At 38.6% G+C, this 11,623-nt stretch overlaps 1 long non-coding RNA gene across 1 annotated transcript; it reads left to right on the forward strand.

Annotated features, from left to right (window-relative positions):
• The first annotated feature begins 1,071 nt into the window (after positions 1 to 1,071).
• Positions 1,072 to 9,444, forward strand: LOC127158249 (uncharacterized). Its single transcript, XR_007826103.1, has 3 exons — positions 1,072 to 1,179; positions 8,807 to 8,906; positions 9,341 to 9,444. It is a non-coding gene; the product is annotated as an uncharacterized LOC127158249 (long non-coding RNA).
• Positions 9,445 to 11,623: the final 2,179 nt, after the last annotated feature.

The raw sequence follows: 11,623 nt of genomic DNA on the forward strand, positions 1-11,623 counted from the left end.
AAAATAATGTGAGTCAAAATATAAATTGCTGCAGTCTATTTAGAAGTGTTTAATTAATTTGAATTAATTATTAAACCTTTAATACAAAATATATGTACTTAAAATATAATATATTTAATAAAACAACTTAAATTTATGAAAAAGTAGTTTGATCGAATAAATGACTCACTCATAAAAACATTACTGGATGAATCAGTGTTTTTTGAATAAATCTGTCCATTTAATGACAAATATATTTTTTTAAAAGTTACTTGTTTCCACCTAGTGGCTAAACAATGCAATCGACACAAACGTTATTTGAAGGGCTAATTACTTTCAAATGATGACGTGCTTTATTTTGATCTCTGCCATAGACATCAATGTTTATATCCAAACTGTGACCTTTAATACCAGTATTTCTGTGATAATATGAATGACTGGGTATTTGAAAAGACTGTTTGTGAAGCTGTTTCTTACCTAAACATGACGACTGCTCTCTCTCTGTCAGCGGCAGATTTGAACGTTCAGTAAGACCTTTTTAAAAGTTTAACAGACATGAGTAATCTTTGTCATTTAGAAATGAGATTGCGTGGGTGTTTGAATCTCGATCTTTTAATGATCAGTCAGCTCTAGTATATTGGTTTGATTGCTAGTGTTCCATTAAAAAATTATATTATCATTAATATTATCATTTTCGTCTTAGTTTAAGTTTTCGTTTACGAAAATAACCTTGCTTAGCACACGCTTGAACAGAACCTGTTCAAGTCCAGACCAACAGCAATGGTGGTTTCCATGAAACACAGAAACCAACCAAAACATCATGGGTCCAGGGAGCGTGCAGGCAGCTCCCTCCTGACCTCGGTCAGGAGCTGATGGTAATCGCAGGGGAATTAGCGAGGGAGTAGAAGGACCGAGAACAGGGAGTAAAAGATTTTAGGTTTTACTCTGATCCATACGAGATCGTTGTCTCGTCTGGATCACTTCTCTCAGGTCCTGTCTGCCCCCCCTCGGCCCGCACCGTCTCCTAGAACTGCCCGCAGGTGGAGGAGGGGCGCGAGCTGCAACACTAGCCTTCTGTGTCCGTCGCTGCTCCTCAGAACATCTCGGACACTGTTAGTGAGACGCGTGTATTGTTGTGCCTTTCCTTCTACGAAGTGGTCGGCTTCTACCGGCTAGCAATATCAATTATATTAATCCAAGGTATTGTATTTTTATATTTTCACTCTACATTGTGTATTCTGTGTATACTTTGGTGGATAATGATGGTATTATTGATTAGTGGCTGTAATCATGCTTATGTATTTGTGGGTATGAGTGTAAATATGGTGGACCGAAGTTGGTGTGCTGAAGAATTTTGTTTCATTTTTAATATATTGGGATTGTTTTTAAAATACACAGTGTTGTGCACCAGTCCTCTCCTTTCTAAGGAAGTGATTGGCTTTACAGTTTAGCACTGCGCCTGATTCTCCTCCATGAGGTGGTCGCCTGCTACAGTTTAGTCCATTATATGGGCTGAGCATTTTTGGTAACACTTTCTATGAAGCCTGTATTTATAATGCATTATAAGGGCATTATAATGCATGCATAATGCCTTATAAACAACATTATAATATGTTATATCATCTTATAAATAATCATAGCAAGAGTTACAATGCACTATAATACTTACCTATTTGTGCTTGTAACTATTAAGAGTGTGATATTTATAACACACAGTGAACATCTTATCTACTTAAGCTATAATGGGTTATATGTCCTATAGTTTCATGTTTTACTTTCTTGACATTGTTTGATCTGCACAGTATCATACATCTTATGAGTGGTCTTTGTCTGCTTTAAGTAAAGTGACAAAAATTAGGTATACTTATAAAAATTCATAAGATATCATGAATGGGTTATGACACATTTGCTTTGAACTTTATTTTTTATTTGCTGTGAATATTTAAATTGCAGTACTTATCAAATAAAATGTGCTCCATTATGTAAAATCAGCAAAACAATACTGCATTGTTTAACATGTTAAGGCTTTCCAGTGAGCTTACTCTACGTAGGTCACAGTAAACTTTGCATTAACATAACAGGAAACACTCAAATAGAAACAAGGTAACAGCATACCTAAAGGCTAAGCAGTGAAACTGTAAAACTGTTTTTCTGTCTCTCTGATTTGTGTTATAAGAATATGCAAAATCACAAAATGCTTAGCAAAGCAAAAGACATGAGTGAAACCATGTTGTTTGTTGGAACGGCAAGTGAAACTAAACAAAGATTACATAACTCAGACAGCCCTGTTTACATCTCCTAAAGAAACCACCGAATTAAGAGAAAATTAAAGGAAATTTAAGATAGGTATCAAAATCGGTCTATTTCTACACAACAGAACAGTTTAACCTTCTGGGGTCACAAAATAAACAAAACAAACAAACAGATCAAGCAATAGGCAATAGCTCTCCGTCTGCTTTCATTTGAGTAATTTTTTCTTTAATTTCTGTGGTCAGTGCAGAACAACATCTACCAATAAATGTGCTCAGTGTCTCTGTTTTATCATTCCACTGGCCCATGGACTTCAAAACATCAGGTGCGGCAAGGTGCAGCTCTGCAACAATTGCAGTTCTTGCCATTGTGTTTCTGTCCACTCCAGTAGCATCAAATGCAGCTTTCATGGATTTCCCCTTCTTGAAGGCTTCTAGAGTGTCAAGGTATCTGTGAATGATGCCTCTGGTGTTCCTCACTGAATAAAGAGAAATATTGTTATTCATATATGTTGTTATGCTAACCGCATTTTCATACAATTCTCAAATTCTCTACAATATTGGTTCATCTTTATCACAAAACCTTTCTTTTTAGGCATAAGTTTTATCTTCAACAGTCCTTTTGCCACCTTTTATCTATTATTTTAATTATACGGTTCTCTCTGCATTCTGAGTTTTGAGATATTGAGTTATAAAGTTTTTGCATTCCACAGACCTTTGTGGATAGAACCTTTTTATTTTTTAAATAAAAAGTCCCAAAATGTACACAACTTTAAAAAAAAACATTATATAATGTAAATACATTGTTACAGAATAAGAATATGTGAATAACTCAATTTTGACAAAAATGTCAGATAGAATAGAATTATATTTTCAAAGCGGCAATTTCCACAAAATCCACAATGTAACTTACTGCGTACACGGTTGTGTTCAGTAGCATCTGCTGCAGGTAGTGCTATTTTTTTCTGCTTATGTTTTCTCTTCTTCATCTTGACCTCTTCAAGGGAGGAGTCTGAAAGGCTTGAAGACTCATCAGAATCAATTACCTCCTCTGAACTTGAGACGGCAATCCGTGGAGATTTCTTTGATGCTTTTCAACCTACATAATATAATACAGGTTACTTGTCACATTAGATTTATATTAGATGTATATTCTTTTTCCCTGTTAATAGCCAACGACCGTTCAAACTCTAAGTAATTTTAACTCAAATCACTGGGTCTCATTCACTAATAATTGCATGGATTTTTTGTATTTGTACGCACAGGACCCAGACTACAGACCTCTCATGAGACAGCTGTACATAACCCGCATTATTGACAAAACTTGCAGCTGAACATAACACAGCTTTTCTTACTCTTTCACTGTATATGATAAAATGTATTTAAGATTAAATAAGTATGTTTTATTTGACAAATATATAATTTTATATATGGATTGTATATTACAATTAATTAGTAAGTATTATTATTTTATTAAATTATTATTAATTTTACTTATTTTTTATTATTATTAAATGTTTTTTAATACTTCATTAAGCATTATTAAAGTATTAAAACTTTAATGTTGTGTTAAGTATAACTTTTTAAGATGATTATAAGGCTGTACAGAGTAAGCTTTTTTGCGTACATTTGGTTTCAGCTGTTCCAATATTTTGTCGTAAATTTACAGTAAGTTTTGTTGAATCGTGATATATTCTTAAAATCGTTCATACAAACATTTCATGCACAAATTTTTGTGCACGTATGCTTAGTGAATGAGACCCAATGTTTTGTGTTCATGTATTTATTAAGCAGATAAGAGCCGATAGAGCAGTTTATAGTTAATGTCTAGTAATCACTATTAAAAAGAATAAGTATACCTGGTTTCCTTTCTTCATTTTTCTTTATCAGCTCCCTGATAAAGCTATCTTTCTTAACCAGCTCCTCTTGAAGGAACTGTTTATCGTTCTTAAGAATTCCAATAGTTTCGTCTCTCAGGTCCCCTTTTTCTTTTTCAGCTTGAAGCTGTATTTTAAGTGTTGCAACCTCATGTGTATGAGTTGGAGCAGGTGGATCTGAAAATTGACAAAAATGTTACACACCATACAGCTGTTAGTTCTGTCCCTTTAATTAGATTGGCCAAACATCAGTTCCAGAAAGCAGATATTAAGGGCCAGTCGCATACATTTAGCATCTATATTAAGACTTAAGTGTCTTAAAGGAACCGTATGTAGGATTGTGGCCAAAACTGGTACTGCAATCACTTTCAAAATACTGTAGAACGGCGTATCCCCTCCTCCTCCCCCCTGACTCGAGGTTGCCAGCTAAGCTGCAGGATTCCTTACCTTTTCAATTCGTTGACCCACCTCCTCCATATGCGCTAACGTAAAGTTACTTTGCACGAACATATATACCTTTGTTCGACTGTCGTGAATATTTGAAATGTCTATTTACATTAAGTACAAGTAAGTTAGCCAAACATAGATGAATCTTACCTGTCCAGGAGAAAATTAGCAACGTTGGCATCTGTCTTAAAATTCTTCTCCGTTTTCAGCCGTCTCCATCTGTCAAAGGCATCTCCTACACAAATCCTTGTTTTATTTCGGACTTTGTCGCAACGTACTTCGAATTCATAAGGAGGTCTTTTAGGTTTCGTAACTTTATACGTGTTTTATCCGACACGTTCGTAGCTGCAGCTGTAACTAGAGCAGAGCTGGCAACCCGGATGACGAAACTCTGCTGACTTCGTGATTGGTAGATAGCTGGAGGGTGGCGCCTCAGACCAAAACACAACATGACAACATCAACATCAGTTGAGGGCTGCAACTTTCACTTTTAAATGACAATATTGTTGTCAGTGATATAAGTATTTGAAATGAACATGATTTCTTAATGTCCAGTGACATGTCAGGGCCGTTTGCTAAAAAAATAATAATAAAAAATCCAGGTAATCCAGTAATCTACCATATTAATTATAACATTTTTGATATTATAGTAACCTTAAACTGCATTCAATGTGCTATTGCTTGTACAGTCATGGTTTAAGGATGGAATACTTAATTGGTAGTTACAAATCTGCTCACCGTTTTTCGTTGATGTTGAATCATCACCCGTAATGTCGTCAGGGGAATTAACCTTAGCAACGTTAGCTTTGCGCTCCCGCCTTTGGTTCATATCTGTCCTAAAATCAATTCGAAATGTTAAAAACTTACATATCCACGCCTAAATGTATATGGATAAAAACTTGAAAGCTATTTTACTAAGATTATCTGAATTACCCTACTTTATATGTGGAACAGGCCTAGTATATAATCTCTACAAATATGTTATTGCTAACATTTAAAGGGGTCATCGGATGCCCATTTTCCACAAGTTGATATGATTCTTTAGGGTCTTAATGATAAGTCTCTAATATACTTTGATTAAAAATTCTCAATGGTTTTGTAAAACAACACCCTTTTTACCTTGTCAAAATCAGCTCTGCAAAAATCATCTCATTTTTAAGGGGTTGCTCCTTTAAATGCAAATGAGCTCTGCTCACCCCGCCCCTCTCTTCTCTCTGTGGAAAGACGGCCTTGTTTACATTAGCCGCATTTAGCCGCTAAACTACCTAACTACCACATTATAAGGAAAGGCGATCGCAAAGATTCATAAAAAAACGCTTATACTCACTTCTGCTGTAAATGAAGCTGGATCATGAATGATTTGCGCAAACGTAGACGGATATATGTAGATCGGGAGGTGCATTACCTTCACAAACAAAGGTAATCTACTACATCTTCAGCGGCTCAGATGTCGGGAGTAAACGACGACCACTATGTTCATTATTACATCCAGCAACACAACACCTCAATCGCTCAATCAGAGATATTCTTGTCTAACTTACATCCCTGCTCCAGCATCAAAACAAAAGAGGGCGGACTGTGACGGCTCATTCAAGGTAAAACGCTCATGTCAATCAACTATTGTGGGAGCAGCATCTGTTGGTGTGACGCCACACCGACAGGCATCTGAGAACGGCTTGATTTGAAAAAGGGGATATTATTTTTACAGATTAATTAAAAACCACTGCATGGATTTTTATCATTATAGGGTAGATTTGTACATACACTGTCAACACACATTACTGTTCAAACAACATGAAAAAGTGAACTTAGCACCCGATGACCCCTTTAACATTTACTTGTGTCATTAGGATGCTTATCTACAATACTACTGTGTTCAAAGAAACTCACTTAATTAGTCACGATGTTTGATGAATGTCCAGATTACTCTCATAGAGTAGAACGGTTACCAGCCCGAAATACACCACTGCTGTGCGCGTAGATTTTGACGCCCATGCGTCATTCTTCTCGGGTTTACGAGTGTTCGATTCCAGTCGGCTCCGATTCCATCATGCTTTCAAAGAGTCGATTCAGGTTTCATTTTCTCGATTCTTAAAACAAAACGAGATTCAAAGTTCATAGTGTATTTACTTCCAGTATTAATTATTGATAGTGTGAAAAAAAAAAAGTCATGTCATGTCATGTATGCCAGTAGAAATAATTACCATCATCTTTTGGAGTGGTCTTATGATTCCGAAACGGAGAGCCGATTCTTTTTGAATGGATTTGGAGGGAGTTTGCGCCCATAGTTTGTGGATGAATTAAAATGTCCAGATTAGTGCAGGAAGTTTTGCGTTTACTTCGAAAACCTAATACCCTTTCGCACAGACGAAAGATTGTGTTGTGGATGCAGAAGAAGGGTCTTTTGCAACGGAGAATGCGGTGCAAATGCAAAAAAAAAAAAAAAAAAAAAAAAAAAATGAAACCTGAAAAACAGCCACATCGAGATGGATATCATTGGTAAGTTACTTTCCCCCCCCTCAAATTGCTAGAATACATATGCAGACTTGTACTTTTTGGGATATATGGGGAAAATGTGGGTAAAAAAGCAATGTGGGTAACATGGGCGAAGAGGCCTCCCTTAAGAACAGTGTGAATTTGCTTGTGAATTGTAACATATTTTGATATTACTTTAGCATGTGCAGGATTATGATGCCAACATGTTAATACTAGAAATAAATAGAAATATTTGGTTATTTAGTTGTTATAGCACAAAATGTCAAATATTAAAAGAGGGAAAAGTGGGGTAAGTGTAACGTGGACGCTGAGGCGGTGTAGAATCCAATTGCAGAAGTTTATTGTAAACAACAGCAATCACACACGTCGAAGCAGGCAGAGGGTCAATAACCGGAAGAGCAGTCCAAAACCGTAAACGTAATCCAAGCAGCAGAGTGATAACACAGGCAGTGGGTCAAATATCATGAAGTCAGTCCAATCCAGCAAACAATCCGACAGGGGTAATCCGTAAACTCAGTAATCCAAAGACAAAGCAAGATAGCAACAGGTAATCAAACAGAGTAAAGATAAACGCTCAGTAAGGCAGGTTAAACTGGCAATAGTTCGCAAAGTATTGAGCACATGGTCAGTCCTTTTATAGTCCCAAACAGGAAGTGACAGTAGAAGCAGCAGAGGGAGCATGCAGGCAGTACTAGGGTGAGGGCTCCCTCTGCTGGCTTGGTGTTACAGTAAGATGGGCCTCACTGGGGTATGTTAGCCCCCTACTTGGTGAAACCTCCTGGATAAACTTTTACAGAATGATAAAGATTTAATTCTTATTAATATTAATGTATTTTTAAAGTGTCATCTAATGTAAAAAAAAAAAAAAAAAAAAAAGTTATCTCAAAGGTAAAATTATTATCCACTATGCTAGGTTTCTTTTCATTTATTTTTAAGATACAGTAGTACAAATTACTTTTTTTCCACCTATATAAAAAGACTACATATTATATTAAATTAAAAGGTTATATCTAAAACCTTCAGTATTGTAACGGAGTGAGTGAGACGAAAGGCGAGCGGATCCATATGCGAGCCTTTATTTAACGGACGAGACAGATACATGGTCGAACAGGCAGGGTCAGACAACAATGGCAGGCAGGTATAACGAAGGCGATGCACAATAGAAGTCCGTGAAACAGGCGAGGGTCGATCCGTGGCGAACGTAATCCGTAAGGGGCTTGGCGAGGAGAATAAACCAGAAAACACGAACGAGAGTCCAATAGGCAGGCGGCGAGCAGTCGAAACAAGATGGGCCAGGCGAGGGAACTAAACACTGGGAACAAGGAAACTAGGAAACGCTAACAATGGAAAAATAACAACAACAATACTCCGTGGCTTGCATAGGGAGAGACCGGGGCTTTTATAGCGCGCCTGATTGGCCACAGGAGTGGACGCACTGTATAAGGTGACATTTGTTTTTTACTGTGAGTGTACACAAATAAAAGCAGACCTTTACAGTAATGCATTATTAATTTCTATGACAATAGATGGGAGTAGTTTAAGTTCTCCTGTATTAGGATACAGTAGAAGTGATCGCACCAGCGCACACACACACACACACACACACACACACACACACACAAAACCAGCAACAAAAGTTACAGCATTACTAACTTGACATCGCAGTCAGTACTTTATCAAAATACTTTTTATAATATAGTTAGAAAACTTACATCAACAAAACATTTTTTTTTACCATTTCTTTTTGTTTTCCCTCAGGTTTTCCCAAGGTCTAAGAATGAGACAGACAGACCTGATGGAGGATGGTGTGGCTTCAAGCAGCAGAACGCTATCTCGAATGACTGCAGTAGTAAGAAAGGTATAAAGGAATAATCAAATTATGATTACCATACAATTTTTGGGCTTATCTTTGCAGAAAGTAGACTACCTTGCAATTTGTCATGATAAGATTTCATATCAACTGCTAGTTTAAGATAAATAATAGCACTTTATTTATATACTGAACTGAAAACAGCAAAAGTAATATGGCAATATGCTTTTTCAAATAAAACCTGTATGTCAGTAACTGCCCTTATTTGATTGTTTACATACTGTGTGCATGTTGCTAGATCATGTCAATGATCAAAATCACTGACTCCACCTTTTGCCATGGAATAAATTATAATTAGACTAAGAACAGAACATTCACCTAAATGTTTTCTGTCCACCATATTGTTTAAAAAGTTTTGTTCACAGTGCATTCTGGGATTGCCTACCTGAAACAGACACGTAACATTTATGTTTTTTACTAAGGTCTGTATACGGGCAGTTAAGAAACTTCGGCACCTAGGACAAATGAAGGTTGGAAGTCGTCACTGCTTTGTCCTCACAGATGAGAGCAAATTTTTACATAAGAGAAAGGTACTGCAAATTCAAATGAAGATTTAGGTTGCAACACTTGTACAGTTGTACATCTGGGGTGCGTTTCCCGTACAACGACGTAACTCGCTGATTAACCTCCATAGTACGATGCATTGTTGTGGAAACGAACTAGCTAGTCACGACTGTTTCCCGAACACGTTCGCATCTCTGTCGTTTGAACCACATTAGTTCAACAATGTAGGACCGCTGTTAATGACGTCACCGAGTAATAATTTATGCTATTTAACTTATTAGAAATCTCTAAAATGCAGCCATATTAAACATGGCACCGGGTGACTAATTTACTATCTTTTGTTCTGTCATTTCGCTTTATTTGATGTTTGATTCACCGTGGGCTCATCGTGGGTAGATATTTATGCGTATCCACAGTATGCAAAAAACGTTGCTTGCAGAGGAAGCTTAAAAATACATAGATTAAAATGCATTTATATTTAGATTGAGTGAAAGATATAGATTGTACTGCATGTTAGCTCGCTTATTGTGCCCAAGAGCATAATTTATTAAGCCCATATGTCTTACTAACAAGGAACTATGCTTCTAAGGTCAAGAGCTGTAGTTCCAACCATGTAAGTTTGTGATGCTGTTTGCGAATGTTCGTTTGAACTATGGTTTCGGGAAACACAGAATGGTTGAACTATGTTGGTAACGACAGAACTTGCGACTATAGTTGCAATGTAATGCTTTTGGGAAACGCACCCCAGGACAGTGTGTTAAACAATATACAGCATGATCTTACTCAACAATGAAGATGTATGTGTAATAAAACTGTGTAGTTGTAACGCCAAGCCAGCAGAGGGAGCCCTCACCCTAGAACTGCCTGCACACTCCCTCTGCTGCTTCTATTGTTACTTCCTGTTTGTCACTATTTAAAGACTCACCATGTGCTCACTGACTTGCGAAGTATTGCCAGTTTAACCTGCCTTACCGAGCGTTTCTTTATTTACTCTGTTGGATTACCTGTTGCTGTCTTGCTTTGCTTTTGGTTATTGAGTTTACGGATTACCCTTGTCGGATTGTTTGCCTGATTGGACTGACTTCATGGTATTTGACCCACTGCCTGTGTTATCACTCTGCCGTTTGGATTACGTTTACATTTTGGACTGCTTTTCCGGTTATTGACCCTCTGCCTGTTTCATCGTGTATGTTTGCTGTTGTTTGTAATAAACTTCTGCAATTGGATTCTACACCGCCTCAGCGTCCACGTTACAGAATACTTCGCCACCCAAGAATCCAGCGGAAGTTACAAATACACAACCAACCATGGACCCAGCAGATCGTCTCATCAGTCTCCGACAAGGAAACCATCCAATAGAGGATTATGTAACCGACTTCTGTGATCTGTGTTATCAGGTGAACTTTAACGATACATCTCTCAAAGATCTTTTCCGGTTTGGTTTAAGTAAGGACGTTTCACGTCTCATGCCACGCAATACCCCACACTGGACTCTTGAAAAATACATAGACTTAGCTTTGCGTTTAAGTGGCTCACCTTTTACTGTCGGGATTGCGGACGAGGGACCCCGCAATCCTGCAGTAGCTATCCCACCACAACCAGCTCCCTTCACCTCAAGCAAACCAGAGACCCGTCACATCCCAACCTTCATGTCCGGTATCGTCACCGTCACGCCAGAGGCTCCTCAAACCAAGCCTGCCAAGCCAAAGCCAGCTCAAGTCACATCCACTAAGCCAAGGTCTGTTCACGTCATGCCTGCCAAACCAAAGCCTGCTCAGGCCACATCCACCAAGCCAAAGCCTGTTCACGTCATGCCTGCAAAGCCAAAGCCTGCTCACGTCACGTCTCCTGCTCCAGGGCCTGCTCACGCCATGCCTGCCGCTCCAGGGCCTGCTCACGCCATGCCTGCCGCTCCAGGGCCTGCTCACGCCATGCCTGCCACTCCAGGGCCTGCTCACGCCATGCCTGCCGCTCCAGGGCCTGCTCACGTGATGGCCGCCATCCCCGAGCCAGTCCACAAGATGGCCGCCATCCCCAAACCTGTTCACAAGATGGCCGCCATTCCAGAGCCAGTCCACAAGATGGCCGCCTTCCCGAGCCAGTCCACAAGATGGCCGCCATCCCAGAGCCAGTCCACAAGATGGCCACCATCCCCAAACCTGTTCACAAGATGGCCGCCATTCCAGAGCCAGTTCACAAGA

Source organism: Labeo rohita, unplaced genomic scaffold (assembly GCF_022985175.1).
Source record: "Labeo rohita strain BAU-BD-2019 unplaced genomic scaffold, IGBB_LRoh.1.0 scaffold_1419, whole genome shotgun sequence".
NCBI lineage: Eukaryota > Metazoa > Chordata > Actinopteri > Cypriniformes > Cyprinidae > Labeo > Labeo rohita.